At 37.6% G+C, this 22,280-nt stretch overlaps 1 long non-coding RNA gene across 1 annotated transcript in view; it reads left to right on the plus strand.

Annotated features, from left to right (window-relative positions):
• Positions 1 to 22,280, plus strand: part of LOC111743783 — an 80,197-nt gene that overhangs the window by 14,304 nt on the left and 43,613 nt on the right. Inside the window, exon 2 of the long non-coding RNA XR_002781878.1 lies at positions 7,738 to 7,889. This is a non-coding gene — a long non-coding RNA (uncharacterized LOC111743783). The remainder of the gene's footprint in view (positions 1 to 7,737; positions 7,890 to 22,280) is intronic.

Genomic DNA, 22,280 nt, shown 5'->3' on the forward strand with positions numbered 1-22,280 from the left:
TTTTCAAGAGCTGGTCACCTGGGCTGGGAGGGGCATGTGACTCCCTGGGTTTAGTGTCATCTCTGTTGTGCAAATGAGCTGAGAACTAGAAAATTCCCCCTGGCTGGAAACTCTGACTTAGTGATGTGTCTACTTGGGGTTTGAGCTTTCAAATAGGAAGTAGCAGCTGCTATTGGAAGATGCTATGCAAGGTAGATGGGTTCCCCAATAGTGGCACCTGCCATTGCGGTCACTAGGCTCCATGGCTCTAGCTGCCAACTGAACAGTATAGTAAAGAGGAGCCAAGACTTGTTTAAAGGCAAACCAGCCAGAATGATTTGGTGATGAATATTTTGGAAAAAACGAAAAAGATAGAAAAAAAGTCAAGGGAAGCTTTTAGTTTTCTAGAAGCCAGAGCCATAGAAACTTCCAGGCTGGTGTTGTTATCAGGGAGGGAGGACACATCTCAGTCAATTCAGACCAAAGTTAGTTTGAATTACAGGAGAAGAACCTTCTGGGCCAGATAGAGAAGGGCCTTCCTTAGGCAGAAAACCCAGAGACCAGAGTAGAATCCTGTAGGATCTGTTGTCCTCAGGAGACAAAATAATGCTTTGTCATGGGTCAGAGGGGTGATGGGGTGGAAGGTGAGCAGGTGTGAGGCAGCAGGTCCTGCAAGTTTCTGAGAATCTCTGTATTGTGCTCATCAGGGATGCCAACTTGAATGATCCTGGAATGGAAATCTAAAGAGCTTTACCAGCATTCTACTCAAATTAATTGGGTCTCACTCCAGAGCAAAACCAGGAGAACTAGGAAAGGAGCCTTTCTGAAAGCAACACTATTACCTTTCTTTAAAGACAAAGACCAAATATTGCCAGTATTCTACAAGTCAATAATTCCTAATGATTTCTTGTGACAGCTGCAGTTTTGCTCGTTGCGTTGTTACTCTTTGTCAGCTTCCTGGACCAGAGCTGCATGTTAAGGAGCACAGGGCTCCTCAGTCACCTTCACCATCAACAGGTAATCTAAAGAATTAATGATGATTCAAAAAACAAAACAAAACAAAATGAACAAACAAAAACACAAAGCAAAAAGTAGACTACTACCTTACCAACATCAACGAAACATCCAAGCAACAAAGTAGAAGGCTATCCAAAATGTGGACATTAGAATATTTACTATTATTCTTTATGAAACAAATAACTACAAAAGGAAATTGTGAGCAATTTTTTTCCAGCAGGCTGAGATCTCAAGAATGCCTGCTCCCCAGTTTCAGCAACCACTAAGTTTACACTTTTTTTCCTGGTTTTTATTATTCTGGTAATATGAATTGAAAGAAGAAATAACAATACTGCATGGAGAGAACCCAAACCAAATAAATCTAAAATATGTAGTAAATGCTTCCCCCCATTTTCGTTCATTTTGGATGCTGCTACTAAACATTTAAGTATTATAATTTAAAAAGAAATTTTATGCCTTTCTTGTTTATTTCTAGGGTGAGGAGAAGATAACATTTTTGCTTTTTTATGACTCTCTTTGAAAATGTGCAGCATAAAGTTCCTCAAAAAATTTTTGCCCTTAAAGGAAAAAAAAAAAAAAGATTGTTCCACCACATAATACTCAAGTCACCTCAGGCTTACCCTCCCCGAGCCTCAGGTTTTGCATCTGTGCTGATCTCGTGGTTGACGTTATAAGGATCAAGTGACAGAGTATGTGTAGACGTTTGGCATATTATCAACACTTAACACTTATTAACTGTTGGCTATTAATTTTTATAAACCTGAAGGGGATTTTTATTTTGAGATTTATGCTTCCCATAGGCCTGGGGGAAGAGAAATGCAGGCCAAAGAGTAGGTGGCGACAGTGAAAGAGTCACACAGGCAAATCTCAGGGTCTGTGGGAAAAGAAATGATAAGTTGCCTGTCATCTATATTCTCCTGTCAACATAGAAAGACAATAAACTCCACAAAAAACCTCAGCAAAAAAACAACAAAAACACACAAACCTCTATGAAGGGAGCACAAAAGGAAAATGATGAGGAAGGCTGATTTTGTAACTCTCGGCCTATGAAGAAAGCTTCCATTTGATGACTTATTTGAATCAATACTGATTGAAGAAAGAGAAATCACCAGAAAAACTAGAAAAACAGGGCAAACGAAGGAGTGTGAGAAAGCCACACAAACAATACAAAGGAGAGGTATGCACAAATGAAGTTGTATTCCGTGAAAAGGTGTAAATTTATAAAAGGCATGTAGGTACATATACAATCATAATTTTGTAAAACAGATACTCACAATAATAATAATGAAAAGAGATTCCGACACGATTAGAATATATTGTTCAGGAAAGTTTTAAAGATACTTAAATCCAATGTAAAAAGTAAACAAGGCACTACAAAATAGTTTAATATTATTTAAAAATTGTTTTTGTTATTACTGTTTTACTTCACTCATAGTCTATCAATTTTTATAAGTAGATGTTCCCTAATTTTGATATTACCTATAAAGGCAATAATGAACACATTTATAATCATAATTAAAACTAAACCACCAGAACTCTTTGGGTGGGATAGGATGCTGGTTATGCCAAATTGGGACACGCAGGATATCTGAGAGACTTCTCTGAGAGAACTTTTTTAAAAAAATAATTCCCCTCTAACTCTCCCCCAATCTAGTCTTCCTTTATGACTTACACTTCTCCAAATGTGGCCCTAAACTCACTGTATTATAAGTTCCTGTTGATTTTCCTCTCTCTCTCTCCTTTGGACGACAAACTGAAAAGGTAGATGATAAATACTTGTTGAATTAATGAAGTCAACAACCATTTATTGGATGCCTAGTGTATGACAGGCACTGTTTTTGGGGATGTAGCAATGAGCGTGAGTGCATAAAGAATCTCTGACTTCACAGAGCTTTCATTCTAGTGGGAGGAAACAGATAATAACAAGAAAATAAACATCTGTAGTGCGTCAACGGTGATAAAAGCCATGGATAAAACTAGAGAAGACGTGTGGGGAGTACTCGGGTAGGGGGCGAGCACCAAGCAGAGGAAATAGCAGTGCAAGTGCCCCGGCCCAGCCTAAGCTACACACTTGATGTGTTGCAGGAGCAGGCAGGCGAGGAAGCAGTTAGAGGAAGGTAGTCAGAGATCAAATCAGAAAGATAAACTGGGTTACAGATTGTATAGGACCTGGCAGGTCGCTGTAATAACTTGTTCTTTTTCTTTTATTCCAAATTATTTAAGAGTCGACGGGAGGGTTTGAGCAGAGGCGTGATATGATCTGGCTTTTCATGTTGAAAGGATGACTCTGGCTGCTGGGAAGAATTAACATGAGAAAGCAAAGACTAAAGTAGCAAGAACAGTTGTAATTATAATAATCCAGGCAAGAAATTATGGTGGCTTCACCATGGAGGGATTGCACAGATTAGGGTCTGGAGTCACTGATAAGGCTATGAAATGAGACAGAGAGAGAGAGAGAGAGAGAGAGAGAGAGAGCGCAAGCGCAAGCACGACTCTAGGCTGTTGGCCTGAGTGACCAAGAAGATGGAGTTGCCTTCTGCTGGGCGAGAGAGCACATGAGGAGCAGTTATGGGGTGCGGGGAAGACCAGAAGCTTGGTTTCGGATATACGATCCTTTCTGAAAGCAACACTATTACCTTTCTTTAAAGACAAAGACCAAATATTGCCAGTATTCTACAAGTCAATAATTCCTAATGATTTCTTGTGACAGCTGCAGTTTTGCTCGTTGCTTTGTTACTCTTTGTCAGCTTCCTGGACCAGTGCTGCATGTTAAGGAGCACAGGGCTCCTCAGTCACCTTCACCATCAACAGGTAATCTAAAGAATTAATGATGATTCAAAAAACAAAACAAAACAAAATGAACAAACAAAAACACAAAGCAAAAAGTAGACTACTACCTTACCAACATCAACGAAACATCCAAGCAACAAAGTAGAAGGCTATCCAAAATGTGGACATTAGAATATTTACTATTATTCTTTATGAAACAAATAACTACAAAAGGAAATTGTGAGCAATTTTTTTCCAGCAGGCTGAGATCTCAAGAATGCCTGCTCCCCAGTTTCAGCAACCACTAAGTTTACACTTTTTTCCTGATTTTTATTATTCTGGTAATATGAATTGAAAGAAGAAATAACAATACTGCATGGAGAGAACCCAAACCAAATAAATCTAAAATATGTAGTAAATGCTTCCCCCCATTTTCGTTCATTTTGGATGCTGCTACTAAACATTTAAGTATTATAATTTAAAAAGAAATTTTATGCCGTTCTTGTTTATTTCTAGGGTGAGGAGAAGATAACATTTTTGCTTTTTTATGACTCTCTTTGAAAATGTGCAGCATAAAGTTCCTCAAAAAATTTTTGCCCTTAAAGGAAAAAAAAAAAAAAGATTGTTCCACCACATAATACTCAAGTCACCTCAGGCTTACCGTCCCCGAGCCTCAGGTTTTGCATCTGTGCTGATCTCGTGGTTGACGTTATAAGGATCAAGTGACAGAGTATGCGTAGACGTTTGGCATATTATCAACACTTAACACTTATTAACTGTTGGCTATTAATTTTTATAAACCTGAAGGGGATTTTTATTTTGAGATTTATGCTTCCCATAGGCCTGGGGGAAGAGAAATGCAGGCCAAAGAGTAGGTGGTGACAGTGAAAGAGTCACACAGGCAAATCTCAGGGTCTGTGGGAAAAGAAATGATAAGTTGCCTGTCATCTATATTCTCCTGTCAACATAGAAAGACAATAAACTCCACAAAAAACCTCAGCAAAAAAACAACAAAAACACACAAACCTCTATGAAGGGAGCACAAAAAGAAAATGATGAGGAAGGCTGATTTTGTAACTCTCGGCCTATGAAGAAAGCTTCCATTTGATGACTTATTTGAATCAATACTGATTGAAGAAAGAGAAATCACCAGAAAAACTAGAAAAACAGGGCAAACGAAGGAGTGTGAGAAAGCCACACAAACCATACAAAGGAGAGGTATGCACAAATGAAGTTGTATTCCATGAAAAGGTGTAAATTTATAAAAGGCATGTAGGTACATATACAATCATAATTTTGTAAAACAGATACTCACAATAATAATAATGAAAAGAGATTCCGACACGATTAGAATATATTGTTCAGGAAAGTTTTAAAGATACTTAAATCCAATGTAAAAAGTAAACAAGGCACTACAAAATAGTTTAATATTATTTAAAAATTGTTTTTGTTATTATTGTTTTACTTCACTCATAGTCTATCAATTTTTATAAGTAGATGTTCCCTAATTTTGATATTACCTATAAAGGCAATAATGAACACATTTATAATCATAATTAAAACTAAACCACCAGAACTCTTTGGGTGGGATAGGATGCTGGTTATGCCAAATTGGGACACTCAGGATATCTGAGAGACTTCTCTGAGAGTACTTTTTTAAAAAAATAATTCCCCTCTAATTCTCCCCCAATCTAGTCTTCCTTTATGACCCTGGAATATCTTACACTTCTCCAAATGTGGCCCTAAACTCACTGTATTATAAGTTCCTGTTGATTTTCCTCTCTCTCTCTCCTTTGGACGACAAACTGAAAAGGTAGATGATAAATACTTGTTGAATTAATGAAGTCAACAACCATTTATTGGATGCCTAGTGTATGACAGGCACTGTTTTTGGGGATGTAGCAATGAGCGTGAGTGCATAAAGAATCTCTGACTTCACAGAGCTTTCATTCTAGTGGGAGGAAACAGATAATAACAAGAAAATAAACATCTGTAGTGCGTCAACGGTGATAAAAGCCATGGAGAAAACTAGAGAAGACGTGTGGGGAGTACTCGGGTAGGGGGCGAGCACCAAGCAGAGGAAATAGCAGTGCAAGTGCCCCGGCCCAGCCTAAGCTACACACTTGATGTGTTGCAGGAGCAGGCAGGCGAGAAAGCAGTTAGAGGAAGGTAGTCAGAGATCAAATCAGAAAGATAAACTGGGTTACAGATTGTATAGGACCTGGCAGGTCGCTGTAATAACTTGTTCTTTTTCTTTTCTTCCAAATTATTTAAGAGTCGACGGGAGGGTTTGAGCAGAGGCGTGATATGATCTGGCTTTTCATGTTGAAAGGATGACTCTGGCTGCTGGGAAGAATTAACATGAGAAAGCAAAGACTAAAGTAGCAAGAACAGTTGTAATTATAATAATCCAGGCAAGAAATTATGGTGGCTTCACCATGGAGGGATTGCACAGATTAGGGTCTGGAGTCACTGATAAGGCTATGAAATGAGACAGAGAGAGAGAGAGAGAGAGAGAGAGAGAGAGAGAGCGAGCGAGCGCGAGCGAGCGCGTGCGCAAGCGCAAGCACGACTCTAGGCTGTTGGCCTGAGTGACCAAGAAGATGGAGTTGCCTTCTGCTGGGCGAGAGAGCACATGAGGAGCAGTTATGGGGTGCGGGGAAGACCAGAAGCTTGGTTTCGGATATACTAAGTTTGAGTTGCTTACTGGACATACATTTCTGTTATGTATTGAATTCTCCATCCAAATTGAAGAGTAGGTGGTATTTCTTTTTCTAAGAGGAACTGAGAGTTTATGTAGCAGCCTGGCAGGAGCTGAAACTGTGGAAGGGTTGGGGTTATGTTTGATTGTTTTTGTTCAAAAATAGGGAAACAGATTTACATCACACAATCCCATTTTTCTTCAGCAATTAATACAACATTTGACAGTCTTCAACAGCCAGCCCAGGGATATTAGCGCTCAGTGTGTAGGCTTTTGGATTAAGGTAATTCTGAAGGGAAGCTTAGAATTATAAAACGTATGTGGGCCCTGTTGGGAGAAGTGGTCTGCCATGGGCCCTGACTGTCATTGCAGGCCCTCGCTGAGTGCACAAGGAGCATGTTAGGCTGATCTGTCTCCTGATACGGTTTCTCTAGTTTGTCGCACAGGTGATTAATTGGGTCACAGTGGAGGGGAAATGGTTTGTTTGCTGCCCATTTGAGTGTTGGACCCTTGACCCTGGGTTCCTCTTCCACAAGGCAATCCACTGCATGTGCAGATGTCACCTGGGACCAACCATCATCCCTGTGTTACATGGGACAAGAGGTACTGATGCAAATGTGCTGATGTTGTCAGCTGTGCTGTTAGTAGTAAAGTCTTTTGTCTTTGACCTAGGAGTCTTGCGCCTTCTGCCAGCATCCACAGAACAGAAATGGAACTTTTTAGAGTATAATTTGCGTAAAATTTCAGAGCCTCCACATTTCTTGACTGGCCTCATCTCTCTCAAAGGGGTTGTCTAAAGCCCCATTCTGGGATGGAGGAGTAGTTTATGGAACATAAAGGGGATCATGTCAAATGCCCAGGCCCAGTGAGGAAAGACTCTGGTTCCTTTCTGAATGAAGTAACTGTTGGGGCAAAATGAAGAAAACTGATTACATGGAGTTGAAGGTCTTAGGCTAACCTTCGATTTGTTTATACTCCTTTACTCACCATGTAGTGGTAAATGTGAGTCCTTTCTACCATCCCTTAGGACTGAGTAAAGGATGGTGACAGGAGGAAAGATCATTTTCAGGGTAAAGGGAGAGGATAATAGCTGTTGAAAACAAAAGAAACCCAAGTCCACTTTTGCTTAGGAATAGACAGGTAGCTAGGCCACAAAAATGCAGAACCTTTGTTTTTTGCAAAAAGAATACATTTGCATTTATTTTTAAGAAATTTAAGATTGGCTATGCTATTGACTGCTTAACCTTCCCCATTTATATTCATTATTCTAGAGTGTACCTCCCTCCCTTGTGGACCTGATGCTCAGTGAGGGACCAGCCAGCAGACTCCCATGGCAATTGCCGGGGGGTAGGGGAAGTGGAGTAGAAAGACCAAGAAGAGTTCCTGATTGTCTAAGGGAACACTGGAATGAGACATCATTTCTGTAAGTGTCACCTTTCAGTATACAGTATTAATTTATTAATGTATTGAATTTATGCAGTATTGCAGATGTAATTTTGTGCACTATGTGCACTGTAACCCTTCTTCCTTCTATTAAAGCTCATCTTTTTGAGTTGGTATCAATGATGAAAAGGAAAGAGAAAACAGAGTGATTGGTGATCGTGTGGAACCATCAACACCAAGGTCACACATATTAATTGATATCACAGTGTGGGAATGGCACACTGTGACAGATGGTACATAAATAAGCTGATGTTAATCTAGGTAGTCTGTACTCATGTTTTTTTTTCCCCCAAGAAAGCAGGAAATACTTGAATCCAGGGCTTCTCTTTATCTCTGAACTATGCTGCCATCCCAAATAAATAAGAAAATGGAAAGATGGTAACTTTGTTTTACATAATGTGTCAGCTGAATGAAAAAAAATCTTTATCTCCTCTCATAAAATAGTCTACCTCATCTCAATTTACAAAATTATTATTTACTCCTTTTATTCATTGTTCTAGGCGTTTAAATAAAAGGATAGGTGTAATGTCTCAGACTAAAATCTAGATCACTGATGTCCAAATAGGATTCTTATTAGATTCCTATCCTCTTTTGCTGTCATGACATACAACAACAACAACAACAACAACAACAACAAAATACATTAATTGCAAACGGTCTTTGAATCAGGTCTCCTGCATTAGAGTTGGTGAATGAATGGAAGTTTCCAGGTCATTTACAAAATGAAGAACACTAATACAAATGCTTATTATTTCTACAGCAGGGATTTTGTGGGTAATCACAATTTGCCTGAATCCAAAGATAGAAAGATAATTACTTTCTTCCCCAGGGAATGGTTTGTTGAGAAAAACACTTTCAGGTTTTTTTTTTTTTTTTTTTTTTTTTTTTTTTTTTTTTTTTTTGTGGAGAAGCAGCATTACCATAAGGAAGGAAAGAAATAACACTTCAAGTGTTCTCGGAAGCAATGGCTTGAGGATGGAAATATTTGCACTGGGGAGTTTTGAGTAGAGAGACGTTCTTTCAGGTTCTGAGCCTTTTCCGTGAGTTCTAGACCTTCTCCAGGTTCTGGGATTGGGTAACCCAACTGAGTTCAGGGAACCTGAACTGCAGAGATTCAGCCCTCATCAACAGAGTTTGAACTGAAGTGTGTTGTCAGTTTAAAATACACACCAGATGTTTGAAGACTTTGTACAAAAAAGACTATAAGTTCTCTCATTAATTTTTACAATGATATCATGTCAAAATCATATTTCGAATATAATGGATTAAATAAAATATATTCTTAAAATTAACTTTACTTTACCTGTTTCTTTTTCCTTTTAAAAATGTGGCCACTAGAAAGTATGAAATTAAATGTGTTTCTATTGGAAAGCACTGTTCTAGAAATTGGGAACGATGGAATGACCACATGTCAGAAAAGGAGAAGGAAAACAGGGGAAAAAAAAGCGTGTTAACTATTGTTCCATCTCTAGGTCTGGAAAGAGTTAGTGAAGAAAAAAAACATTTTTTCTTAGAATTTTAGAGCTGGCAAAGCCATTAGGAATGATCTAGTCTGATATTTCTCAAACGAGAGAACTTAGGGATCTTTGAAAATGATCCATAGACGCAGAGATTTTCTCAGACCTCAGCTTGAGAAGTAATGATGGAATTCAACAAACTTGTTTTGCAGATTAGGAAAGTAAGACTTAGGGAGACTACATGACTTCAGAGCACCCAGCTAGTTGGTGGAGATATATAACTTTACTCTCTGGTAAACCATGGAAATTGTGTGCGTGTGTGTGTGTGTTTTATATAACAAAATGTAAATTTCACTCTTATCTCCAAAAACGTTCCAGTATATGTTGAAAAGTAATAGGTGTCTCTCCAGCAAAAGGAATGCATCAGGATAGATTTGAGGCTAGCTAAATAAGTGTCAAGTCCATTTCACTTCCTTTCATTCAACTACTAGGACATTTCCATAGTTCCCTTTTTATCTCAAATATCCCTAAAATCCTCATTTGGGTTTTATATTCTATTTTCTACCACGCTGATGAGACTTTTAAAAAGCTTATTTTGACATCTTCCTCTCTGGATCCACACATAATCTTAGAGGATAATATTTCCTATCCAAAATACTTTCTTCTTCAAAGTCACAAGTTTCCTCTTAAAAATATAAGTTCTCTACCTACCTGCTTCAAGTGTTTTCTTCAGGACCCCTGTTAGTAAAATATGTGTCATGTAGCAACAGCGTCTGTGGCTTCCCTGCAGCTAACACAGATAACTGAGAGGCCAGCCTCATACTGCACCCTCTGATAAACTCAGAGCTTCCTTCCATAGTAGCACAGTGTTTCTTTAAGAAATGGAACATTCTTGGAACGAGCCAATGCCTTGCCCAGACTTCCAATACTTTTTCTCTTGCTTGGTATAGATGAAATCCTGCAGTGAGTATCTGGCAGCTTCTGCCATAGCATTACCTTGTCTAAAGAAGTTCAGCCTTTTGCTCAAGTTCTTGTCCCCTGCAATTGTGAAATTGGCTTCAATGGTTAAACAAAAAAGTTCTCCACTTTTCCTCTATTTTTGTCCCCTCAGAATGCTTTAGAATTATTAAATATAATTAAAACTGTTGTAGTCTTTAAGACAATCTAAACAACCCACCAGCACTCTCTTTCTATGTCAACTATTAAAAGAAAAGTTAGATCTCAGAATCTTTGTGATTACTTTCCAGAAGAAAGATATTATGAGAACATAGTCTAAGGAATTGACTCATGTCAGATAAGTAAGGATTTCCGTTCACTTATTTGATGACTAACAGCATTCTTCCGGCTATTAAGTATAACAATTTGAAATTATTATATTGTGTAACCAAAAGATGGCAGTACTCACTCTTCCTGTTTTCTGTTTTAGGACAAAATGAAAAGGTCATCTTATTATTTCATTTTCCCTTTACTCACCATGAAATGAAAATAGTGAGTAAAAGTTACATAAGCAAATAAATAAAATATGTCCTGAGCCTCTTTAGTACAACATTAGTAATTTGGTACAGACAGATACTTCTACAGAAAAAGAATATAAGACATTTTATTTTATTTACTTGATTTACTTTCCTAACACTGGATTGTTGCTTCTATTTCTGAACATTTAAAACAGTACCTCCAGAAAACTACCATGTTTCTTCCAAAATGACAGAGAATAGGTAGATCTCATTAATGGTAGTTCATGTCTGTACATGACAAGAGAATATTGAATAAAAACAAAATTCAACAATAGTACTAGTTCATTTCATAGACCTCTAGGCTCAGAAAGACTAGAATCATTTCTAAAGAATTGTTTAGGAAGAGCCTTGGGGTGACCTTGATGGTTGAGACATTAACTCAGTAGAGAAAAAGGGGGGGTGAGCAAAAACTAGTAAATCAAAAATGGTAAGGTGGCAAAAATTATGTCAGAAATATTGGGAGTGATGTCAGAAACATGGTGGAGTAAAAGATGTCCTCAGATTTCTCCCCTTGAAACAACAATAAGCTGAACATCTAAAACTCAACAAAAACACACTCAAACTGCACACAAGCACGTCTGAGCATGGGATCTGTGCATAAGAGCTACAATAAGTCAGAACCCTGGGTGTTGGGCAGTAGACTGGGAGAAACAAAGAAGCTGCCTCTAGCAGTGGGAGCTCCCTGCAGGAGGATGGGGAGGGAAGAAGGTGTAGCAAGTTCCCTGAACAGTCCTGCCTGGGAGAGCTGTGAACTCCATGCAGCCGGCAGCAGTGCCCAGGCAACAGGGCAGAAAGCAGAGAAGTGGGGACGGCAGAGAAGCGAGGATGGCAGAGAAAAAACAGTTGATTTTTACCAGCCACGGATGTAAAACTGAGGCTGAGATGCAGCCCGCATCCCCCAACCCAGAGGGCTCCTCTCCCCATATCCTCCGAGACTGAACACTGCCAAGCCCCAGGGGAATCTAAGCAAATGCTAACAAAACTGTCGCTAACGTTGACAGGGACTGAGACTGAGGGTAGCGAGCATGATTAAACATCTATAAGAGAAAAAAAGACATTATTAAGAAAGGATCCAAGAGGCTTAGATGCCACCTACTGGAAACCAAAAGAAAAGTGCCTTCTTTGTAACAGACTAAAGAGAGACCTTTATATAATAAATCTTCTTTCTGGAAAAACAGCAGAATACACTTCCATTAATGCCCAGGCACAGAAATAGTCCATTAAACACTATGAACAACCAAGGTGACAAGGCATCTCAGAAAGAAAGAGAAAAATCTCCAGAAAATAAGCTTACAGACATAGAAATATGCGACTTAAATGACAGAGAATTCAGAGTGGTACTTCTGAAAAAAATCAGTGAGATATGAAACAATTCATATCAAAAATTTCAAGAATTGAAAAAACAATTAGATGAGAAGAATGAGTTCTTTAGCAAGGAGATTGAAACCCTCAAAAAGAACTGAATAAAACTTTTGGAGATAAAGAACACACTGCAAGACTTGAAAAATGAAATAGCAAGCTTGGGAAATAGAATTGACCAAATGGAGGAAAGGATCAGTGATATCAAAGACAGAAATCTACAAATAAATTAGAAGGAAGAAGAGAGAAACTGAAGAATGAAAAATAATGAAAAAGAAATACTAAAACTAGCTGATACCATTAGGAGAAGAAACATAAGAGTAATGGACATTCTCGAAGAGGAGGAAAAGACACAGGGATTAGAAAGCATTTTCAGACAAATAGTTGACAAGAATTTCCCAAATCTAAGGAATGAGCTGGAGCTTGGAATTCAAGAAGCCAACAGAACACCCAATTATCTCAACCCAAAAAGGCCTTCACCAACACACATTGCATTAAAATTATCAAAAATCAATGACAAAGACAGAATTCTCAGGGCAGCCAGGGGAAAAAAGATGGTAACCTATAAAAAAAAACCCATTAGATTATCATCGAACTTCTCAGCACAAACCTTATTAGCCAGAAAGGAGTGTAATAAAATATTCAAACTATTAAGTGAAAGGAACTAACAGCCTAGAATAACGTACCCAGCTAAACTCTCCTTTAGACATGAAGGAGAAATAAGGACCTTTCCAGACATACAAAAATTGAGGGAATTCTCCACTATGAGGCCAGCATTAAAGAAAACACCGAGAGGAGTCAGCTCACCTAAAACAAAATGACAAAAAAAAAAAAGTACATAATTAGGAATAAGGCAACTAGTAGGCAGATAGAAGCAGAAGAGTGCAACCCTTACTAAGAACAGGGCATTATAAGCTTAAATGATAAGAACAGATTTGCTATAGCAAGATAGAAATAAACATTCAGTATACATAGGGACAAATTGAGACAACAATGACTGAAAAGGGGAGGATTCAAAGATCCAAATTTGCAAAGGGGAGTGGAGATAAGACACGTGCAGAAGAAAATGGACGACTATGCATATATATATATATATATATATATATATATATATATATATATATATATATATATATATATAAACCTATACTTTACATATTCATAATGGGAACCAAAGATTCAGAACTGAAGTATATAACATAAAACAAGAAGAACCAGAGGGAAAACCCACAAAAGCCAACCGAAATAAAGAAAACAGAAACACAGGGACAAGGAAGCAAAGGAAACACAGAGATACCAGAAAGCAAAAGGTAAAATGGCTATAAAAAGACCTTATATTTCAATAATCATCCTAAATGTAAATGAACTGAACTCACCAATAAAAAGGCACAGAGTTGCAGATTGGATCAAAAAACAAAACCTAACCATTTATGCCTCCAGGAGACACATCTCAGTTCCAAAGACAAATATAGACTCAAAGTGAAAGGGTGGAAAATGACATTTCAAGCAAATGGCATTCAGAGAAAAGGGGGAGTAGCGGTACTAATATCAGAAGAAATAGAATTCAAAATAAAAAAGGTAAAGAAAGTTTCTAAGGGGCACTTCATAACGATAAATGGAATCATGCACCAAGAAGACATAACACTTATTAATATCTATGCTCCCAATCAGGGAGCCCCGAAATATATAAAGCAATTACTAACAGGACTAAAGAGAGAAACAGACCAAAACACTATCAAAGTAGGAGACCTAAATACCCCACTATTGGATATGGACAGATCATCCAAACACAAAATCAATAAGGAAATAACATCCTTAAATGACACATTAGACCAACTGGACATAATTGACATTTACAGAGCCTTCCATCCCAAATTAGCTGCTTATACATTCTACTCTAGTGCACATAGAACATTCTCAAGGATTGACCACAATTGACACAGACATAGCCTCAACAAATATAAGAGGGTTGAAATCATATCAACCATATTCTCTGATCATAATGTTTTGAACCTAGAGATCAACTGTAAAAAGAAAGCAGGAAGAACAACAAATACAAAGAGATTAAACAACATGCTATGGAAGAATAACTGGGTTAGAGAAGAAATAAAAACAGAGATCAAAAGATACATAAAAACGAATGATAATGATAGTACAGCATATCAAAACTTTTGGGACATGGCAAAAGTGATCATAAGAGAAAAGTTCATATCATTATAGGACTACCTCCAAAAACAAGAACGAGCCCAAATAAACAACCTAACACTTCATCTTAAAAAACTAGAAAAGGAAGAACAAGTGAAGACTAAAGTCAACAGAAGGAAAGAAATAATTAAAATTAGAGCAGAAATAAATGAAATTAAAAACAAAAACAACAATAGAAAAAAATAAATGCAACAAAGATCTGGTGTTTTGAGAAGGTTAATAAAATTGACAGACCTCTGGCTAGACTCACTAAAGAAAAAAGAGAAAGGACACAAATGAACAAAATCAGGGATGAAAGTAGAAATTACAACAGACACCACAGAAATACAAAGGATCATATAAGAATACTATGAAAAAGTATATAACACCAAATATAATAACCTAGAAGAAATGGACCAGTGCTTAGAAAAATACAACCTTCCTAGACGAATCAAGAACTGGAAAATCTAAATAGATTGTTCAGCAGTATGGAAATTGAAACAATCACCAAAAACCTACCAAAAAGTAAAACTTCAGGACCAGCTGGCTTCACCAGTGAATTCTACCAAACATTCAAAGAATATTTAATACCTATTATCCTCAAACTCTTCCAAAAAATCGAAGAGGAGGCAATATTTTTTAACTCATTTTATGAGGCCAATATTACTCTGATACCAAAAGTGGTAAAGATAACACATACACACACACACACTCACATACACACACACACACACACACACACACACACACACACACATGCAAACTACAGACCAATATCTCTCATAAATATAGATGTAGAAATCCTAAATAAGATACTAGCTAACTGAATACAGCAAAATATTAAAAAGATTATACACCACGATCAAGTGGGCTTCATCCCGGGGCAGAGGGATGGTTCAACAGATGCAAATCGATTAATGTGATATACCACATAAAGAAATTAAAAAATAAGAATCATATGATCATACCAATAGATGCAGAAAAAGCCTTCGACAAGATACAGCATCCATTTATGATAAAAACACTTCACAAAATCAGTATAGAAGGAAAGTACCTTAACATAATAAAGGTTATGTATGACAAACCCTCAGCCAACATTATACTTAATGGTGAAAAACTAAAAACCTTCTCTCTAAGATCAGGAACAGGCAAGGCTGTCCATTATCGTCACTTCTATTCAATATAACATTGGAGTTCCTAGCAAGTGCAATCAGTCAAGAGAAAGATATAAAAGGCATCCAAATAGGAAACGAAGAAGTCGAACTGTCACTCTTTGCATATGACATGATTCTCTTTACAGAAAACCCTAAAGACTCCACAAGAACACTACTAGAAACAATAAGCAAATACAGTAAAGTTTCTGGATACAAAATCAATGTTCAAAAATCCATAGCGTTCCTGTACTCTAATAATGAAGTGTAAGAAAAGGAAATGGAAAAAATAATTCCTTTTGCAATTGCAACAGAAAGAATAAAATACCTAGGAATAAATCTAATGAAACATGTGAAGGACCTATATAACGAAAACTATAAAACTCTATTAAAAGAAAGTGAAGAAGATTCAAAGAAATGGAAAGATATTCCATGTTCTTGGATTGGAAGAATCAACATAGTTAAAATGACCATATTACCTGAAGCATTATACAGATTTAATGCAATCCCTATAAAAATCCCATAGGCATTTTGTAAAGAAATACAACAAAAAATCATGAGATTTGTATGAAAGCACAAAAGACCCCGAATTGTCAAAGCCATCCTGAAAAAAAAGAACTAGGCTAGAGTCATCACTCTGCCCAACTTCAAATTATACTACAAAGCGACAGTAATCAAAACTGCATGGTATTGGCAGAAAAACAGCAGTGGAACAGAATCAAGAGTCCGGAAGTAAACCCATATTTATGTGAGCAGATAATTTTTGATAAAAAAGCCATAAACATACAGTGGAGAAAGGAAAGCCTCTTCAATAAATGGTGCTGGGAAAACTGGAAGGCCACCTGCAAAAGAATGAAACTAGACTATTGTCTATCACCACACACCAAAGTTACCTCAAAATGGATTAAGGACTTGAATATAAGGCCTGAAACAATAAAATGGCTAGAAGAAAACTTAGGAACTAAACTCAAAGACCTTGGACTTAAAGAAGATTTTATGAATTTGATCTCAAAGGCAAGGGAAGTAAAAGCAAAAACAAATGAATGGGATTACATCAAACTAAAAAGATTCTGCACAGCAAAAGAAACCATCAAGAAGGTAAAGAGACAACCATCCGAATGGGAAAATATATTTGCAAGCAATGCCTCTGAAAGGGCCTAATATCCAAAATATTCAAAGAACTCATACAACTCAATAACAACAAAAAACAGATGATCCAGTCAAAAAAATGGGCAAAGGACCTGAACAGACACTTCTACATAGAGAACATACAAATAGCCAGCAAATATATGAAAGGTGCTCAACATTGCTACCTATTAGGGAAATGCAAATCAAAACCACAGTGAGATACCATCTCACACCTGTTAGAATAGCTATAATCAACAGGACAAATAATAACAAATGTTGGAGAGGATGCAGAAAAAAAGGAATCCTCATACACTACTGATTGGACTGCAAATTGGTACAGCCACTATGGAAAACAGTATGGAGGTTCCTCAAAAAACTAAGAATTGATCTACCATACGATCCAGCAATCTCTCTACTAGTATTTACTCCAAATACTTGAAAACCCATATCCGAAAAGCTATTTTCACACTGTTGTTCACAGCAGCATTATTCATAGTTGCAAGGACATGGAAACAACCGAAGTGTCCTACGATAGATGATTGGCTAAAGAAGCTGTGGTACATATATACAATGGAATATTACTTGGCCATAAAAAGAGATGAAATACTGCCATTTGCAACAACATGAATGGACCTTGAGATAATCACGCTAAGCGAAATAAGCCAGACAGAAAAAGTTGAAAATCACTTATATGTGGGATATAAACCAAAAAGCAACAAATGAACAGGACAAATAAACAGAGACTCATGGACATGGACAATAGACTAGTGGTTACCGGAGAGTAGGGGGAAGGGGGAGGTAGATATGGTAAAGGGGGTCAAATATGTGGTGACAGAAAGAAATCTAACTATGGGAGGTGAATATACAGTGTATATTCACCTAAGGTCTAAGGTCTTTTGATATATATTTGCTTTACTGTTAAAGTGTACAGCTGAAACTTATTGGATTTTGTTAACCAATGTCACCATAAAAAAATTAATTAATTAAAAAAAATATTAGGAATCACAGACTTAGAGATCACCCATCCTGAAACTAAGGTCTTTTGATATATTCCTTTGTTCATTGAGATATGAGCGAGCATTTAGTATTCTGCAAAAGCCTAAACTCCCCATGTTTCTGTGAGCAGTAATTATTTCCACCCAAAGGCGACGGTCTTCATGGCAAATGAACATCCTCCTCCCCTTCACCTAGGGAGCCATCTTTCCATAATCTATTTCCAACCCCAAGTTAAAGGTAGTGAAGGCTATAGATGTCCAGGGTTGTTTGCACCTAAAACATTAGTTAGGGCTCGGGTTTTTATGGCCACAGGTCATTGTTCTAGGAGAAGGAAGAGATGTTATCATCATGACCTGTAAAGGCAGTGTGGCTTTGCTGCTGAGTCAAACAGTTCTCATCACTAAAATAAATGTTGTCAGCAATGAGAACATGGAGTTTGTGGTGGGCCAAAATCAAAAATTGCTTGGTTGAGCTTGAGCAGGCAGCCACTTGAAACAGAAAATCAATGCTTTGCTTACTGACTCTAAGCAGCTCTCTCCATTTGTGATCCTTTCATTTACCTCTCCCTGGCCCTTGGCTGCTTTAAGGGAAAAAAAAATCTCCCTGTCCCTAAGGGGAATGGAGGTCATACACACCCATCTAAGTATGATAGGGAACTTTGGTGGCAGGGCAGGGAATGCTTCAAAGTTTTAAGGCTCTGTTGAATACAGGCACTCAAGTGACCATCATATCCTGTTTTTTAGGGAGAAGTGTAGGGATCTCATGGGAAAAGGAATCTAACATGAACTTGTGGATGGGGCCTTTGGGCCAGGTCAATGTCCTGTTACTGCATCTACATTTGAATGTATAGGAGGAATTAATGTGTTATATGCTTGTACTTCCCCATCTCATTTGTGTCATAGGGGATTTGTCTGATTTGGACCAGCCACTGAGGAAGAAGTGGCGGTGAGGCAAAATTTCCCACCATTTGACACCAGTGAGTGGGTCAGGATTTAGTACAAGTGCCTTTGCCCTCTGATTTCCAAAGTGTTCACTAAATAGATAAATGTCCTGTTGATTGAGACAGTCAGAAGTCTCAGTCTCAGTGGCCCTGACTGCCATGTTATCATACACTGTCTACAGAGTGTCCGAGAAACCACAGCAAAATTCAGGGGCCTGCTCACAAAGAAAAGTTTCTTCGGACTATCACTGGGTAGAGTCACAATGATCAATTTCTCTAGTGATCAAGAAAAATTTGCTATTTGGCCCCCAGGGCACCAAAAACAGTGTGTTGGAAACAGCATATCTCACTTCGGCATCCTGCTTGGCCCTTTACATGGGCTGTGGCAGACAGAGTTCTAAGATGGTCCTGTGACCTCCTGTCCCTGGTTTTACTCCCATAATTATGTTATGTTACATGGCAAAAGAGATTTTTTTCAGATGTAATTAAGGTTAATAATCAATCGAATTTAACATAAGGCAATTATCTCGGTAGACCTAACCTAAAATGAGCCCTTAAGGAATTAAGTTTTCATCCGCTGGTAGCAGAAGGGGAAGTCAGAAAGAATAGAATTAAAAGGTTTTGATGCCATTTGCTGGCCTTGGAGATGGAGAGGGCAATTTACAAGGACTGGAGATTGGCTTCTGAACTGAGAGTGACCCCCGGCCAACAAGGAAACAGAAACCTCAGTTTTACTACTGAACAAATTCCAGGTAAGAGCCTAGCCTGGTTCTTACTTTGATTTCAGCCATGTGAAACCCTAGCCAAACTCACCCAGCCTTCTGGTCTACAGAACAGGTGAGCTGATAAATGTGTGTTATTGTAAGCCAATGTAGTAATTTGTTCTGCAGCAATGGAAAACTAACCTGCAAATTCACATTCTTCAAGCCAAGCATCTTGCTACATAAGAAACTGTCCAGAAACATTTTACAAAAAGATTTCATTATATAAAATTAATTTTTAAATTAAAATGTTAAACACTGGTATCTACTTTTAAATCAATTTATGAAACCATTTTCTTTTGTAGAATACTCACTGGCATTGAAACAGTATAAGGAAATGTAATGAGTATCTATAAAAATTAGTTTTGGTATTGAATTCCCCTAAACTTTGTGTCTGCATATGTGAGAGAAAATGAAATTTCTCAAATATTTTATATGCAGCAATTTTTTAACAAGTGCCTGTTTTTCACTGCTGTGGTCTTCATAAAGGACTTGGCTTGAAGTTTCAAATAAATAGAACCCCTAAGTTACTGGGATAATGTTGCTGTTATCTTTTAACAGTATTTTTATGTAGAACAATTTGAGTTAGTACACAAGCAATTTCCCTTGTAGGGGAAATGATACCCATTTTTGCAAAAAAATAAATAAATAAATAAATAAATAAATCCCAATACATATAATACAGTAAGCTCAAAGCAATGTTAAAAAGACCAGTGTGAATGGCACTCAAATATCACATCTGAATAAATTAATAAATTATTAAGTGAATTCCTGCTCATGAAGTAGGCACAGAGATCCAGGCCTTAGGGGTTTACTCTCTGGAAGAACATCTTTAAATAATCTTTTAAGACTTTAGCGTCATGCTCTGAAATGCTTGTCAAAAGTCTGGAATTATTTCTGGAGCCATTCACAAAAAGGGCAGGTGTCCTCGTTGAAGACACTGAACACATGGACCTCATTTGAGAGGGATCTTTTTTAGTGTCGCCGCACACTCATATAAGTCATTAATGTCTACATCCGCCAGGGAGAGTTTGTCTCACAGTTGCTGGGAAACCTGTGGGACCTCTGAGGTCCTAGAGCTCCAATGATCAGTTTGAGCTGCAAGTCTCTCTGAAGGATTGATTTTGCCAATTTAAATTTCTGGGAAAGAGGTAAAGGGAGGCTTACCCTGAAGGTCCATGATGCTCCCTGCAGAGTCAGCTGAGGCCTCTATTGCAAATGAATTGCAATTGAACACCTTCTGCCCAATCCTACTTTCCCTTCCTCTTATAGGCGGTGGTCCCCAATAAACTCCTACATAAAATCTCTGTCTCAGAGCCCACCCACGGCCCCGCCCCCAAAAGAGAGAGCACATAAAGATGGAACAGGGGAAACTTGACCTTTGGCATCAGGTGTATATAACTATTGTCTAAGCCCCTAACCGCTGTTCTTTAGTACTTTCTCCAAGTACTGGCCTCAGTTTCAATAATTGGAAGCAATAGCTCAAAACTAAAAACTTAAATAGGTCTCTGCCCAGGATTATATTTTAAGATACAAAAGGGTTGACTCTGAGTTTGTTGGCTGTCTTTGACTCATCATGTGATAAATCACTGTCTTCTGCATGGGCTAGATGGGGTGGAGAACTGAGTTAAGTTTTGAATTTTGTTACGTAAGGGAGTTGGCTGTGAGATAGAGAAGAGCAGGGAGTACACAAGTGAGGTTTCATGAAATTGAGATCAATGTTCTAGAAATAGTTTGGAAGCAACTTTACTGAGGAAGATGCAAATGAGGGTAGACTGACTGCAGCTGCTGTCCTTCACACTAGGCGGCTGGTCTGGAGAGGTGCTTCCTTTGCAAAGCCATGTAGTGATATGGTTTCTATGGCAGCAGTAGTAGTCCTCTACTGCAGTCTCCAAATAAAAAAACACTCCTCTGAATTTCATTAATTTTTTTTCCCCAGTATTTCTTCATATGCTTTTGAACTAAAATATTCGGGGCCGGCGGCCTTTGTTTGATATGTCACAAAGCAATGCCCTTTCCCTCTTTTATCTTCCCTACATATTGAAAACCATTAATACTTATGATTTGTGTAGAATTTTAAAACGATGGTTTTAAAATTAGCTGTGGCCAAACAATTAGGTGAATGTGATCATGTCACAAATATTGAACAGCTACTTAACAGCATTCTAGATAATTGTAGAATTGGATTTTTTTGCACCTCAATCAAAAGAAATTAATTTTGTTTATTAAAGTGTTACATGTCTTAGTTCTCCCTTCATCATTAACAAATTTTAAATGACTTTTTATTAAATATTTTGCTTAAATCATTTTAAATCAGAAAGTAGAGGAGCTCGAAATTATTATAAATTAATACAATTTGATATCTGGTTCTTGTTTGGATGGACAGATCCATAAGTAAAAATGCTTTTAAGAATTTTCTTATAGGGGATAATGGTTATAATTAAGATTTATCCAGGACTCACTCTGTTCCAGGTAGTTTGCTAAGCACTTTCATACATAATTTTATTTAATTCTCGAGTTAACTTTATGAGATAGGTGTTACGCACCCATTTTACAGATGCAAATTTGGCAGATATAAGTATCTTTGCTAGGGTGACGTGAAAGGTTTATATAATATAATATCTACCTAGTTTACAATTAACGCTGTACCTTTGTGTTCAGCTTCTCCGGTGAGGAAATAACCTACAGAGGTTTGACATTTTTAAGCAACAGATTTTTGAAGAAGGAAAATGTGTTTAGAATTCAGATAGATGCTTTTTCTTTTCTTCGTAGGTGTGCCAGATGCTTATTTCTTTGATAAGGAATCTGAAGTTAATGCAATTCAGCAGACATTTATTCAGCACACACATTGCATCAGGCATGGTGATACAACAAAATCTTG

The sequence above is a fragment of the Pteropus vampyrus genome, unplaced genomic scaffold, assembly GCF_000151845.1.
Source record: "Pteropus vampyrus isolate Shadow unplaced genomic scaffold, Pvam_2.0 Scaffold122, whole genome shotgun sequence".
NCBI lineage: Eukaryota > Metazoa > Chordata > Mammalia > Chiroptera > Pteropodidae > Pteropus > Pteropus vampyrus.